This window comes from Micrasema longulum, unplaced genomic scaffold, assembly GCF_059751315.1.
Source record: "Micrasema longulum isolate JH-2025_06_02 unplaced genomic scaffold, ASM5975131v1 h1tg002566l, whole genome shotgun sequence".
In the NCBI taxonomy this organism is placed as follows: Eukaryota; Metazoa; Arthropoda; class Insecta; order Trichoptera; family Brachycentridae; genus Micrasema; species Micrasema longulum.
The window spans coordinates 117746-119692 of record NW_028279704.1 but is presented as its reverse complement, the minus strand read 5'-3'; positions in this window follow the sequence as shown (position 1 = coordinate 119692).

Sequence of the window (1947 nt, the reverse complement as noted above, 5' to 3'; positions counted from 1 at the left end):
GAACTTGTCTGACTCCGCCCGCCATCTTGTGTGTCCGAACGCGTACGAACCGAGGCGGGCATCCGTCTCTCTCCTTCCCGCGCGGTTGGAGAGAGACGGATAATGTTCGGAGCGCCGTGGGCGGAGTCGGCCATGTTAAATATGACATTAGGTTTGAACAGAATTGATCCTAGCCTGTATATTTTTGAACGGCTCGAATCGTTACATAATTATTAATATAATAGTGGCTGATTATGCAATTATCGCAAATAAAGATATTATTTTAAATGTACGTATAATTTAGTATTGATTTGATATTTAAATTCCGAGCAATAATAATTTTGCATTTGGTAAAGCCTGTTCATAAAATAACTCGTTCATAATTGAAACATTGCAATGTTTATGACGTCATTGATCGCTGCCTATAAACGGCTATTTTTGGACAAAATGAGACTTTATTGACGTTTTGTTTTTTACTTAAAAAATGGCATAAATGTAATTGAATGAAGGAGTGAATAAAGGTGTTATGTAATAAAAAGCAGAGATAGTTGGGGTTAAAGTTTTGAACATCAGTAGGTACAATAAAAAAGTTCAGTGGTTTTTTTAATATTTTTTTTATTTGATAAATAGACTATAGAATAAAGAAGAGTCCAGAAGGAACGTAGAATCATGTTTGAATACATCGGACTGTGTCAAAAAACCCCCCCACTTTGCCCCACTCAATGTTGCCAGATGGAAAAAAATATAATCATAACACAAATGTAAAGTTAAAAAAAGGCAATTTGTTAGTCTCTAAAAGTTTATTGTACACGCGGAAACATTGATTGACACAACAGAGTAGATAAGTAAAGGGTCATTAATTTATTAAGTGTAATTGAATTAATGAACTAAAAAACAAAACAAATTTTATTTTGCATTAAACGGATATTTTTATGTCATGTTAAATAATATTTGATGTTTTAAAGATAATGTCGGTCAAGTGTTTACCACGGCGTTGTTTAATACGAGGTTCAATTTTCATTAGTTCTCTCATTGATGAGCAAAGTAGGGTAAAAAAATTACTACCCTGACAACACTAACAAAATGTCTTTTTTTTTTTTTGACAATCTGACCGAGAAGTAATGCATTAGCTACTTACACATGAAATGAGATCCCATTCTGTTTCTTTAAGATCCCAGCAGTATTTCTACACTTTAAAACGACACAACACGGCATATTTGAATTCAAATCGGGAGTTGCGTACGGAGTGACGTCGACAAAGAAACGAATATTTCTTTGAAAAAAAAAGTAGATTTCAGTGCTCCGTTCACCCTGTTCCCGGCACTCACCCTCCTTTTAATGCTTTTCTCAGTCTTTCCATCCCTAGTTAACATACACAAATATCGGGTTTTCTTTAGACAGCCGAAGACAACTCTGTTAACTTTACATTGTAATCAGGACCCAGATTAATGGATTGGCTTCCCGGTATCCGTAAATGTATCACAGCACTCTGTCATTGGTTGATTTCGGAGAATCGGTGACGCCGTTCAAAGTTGTTTGTTTTTATCAATATCATTTTCATGAACGTTTTCGAGAAACTTCGTCGAACAATCAATTGCTATAATTTTAATCTTTCGAAAACCATTTTTCATACACACATTTCCCGCTGCACTAATTTTCTCATCTTCTTTATACGAGGGTTGTGTAAGAAATAAGGTTCTCATTTTTTTTACAGGTTTAAGGCATTTTTTATTTGAACTGAAAAATACATCATTGGAAAGCTTAATTTCTTAACTAGTTTTCAACATTAACACCAGATTTTTCAACGCATTTTTGCTGACGACTAATCCACTTTTGGAACCCAGCTTCAAAGAAGTCCGCCGCCAGTCCGTGGAGGAATTTGGTGACCGTCATGCTTGTTGAGTTTACGACTCGAGGGACCACAGTAGATTCGGAAAATTATTGCGAGACCTTGAAGAAACAAATTGC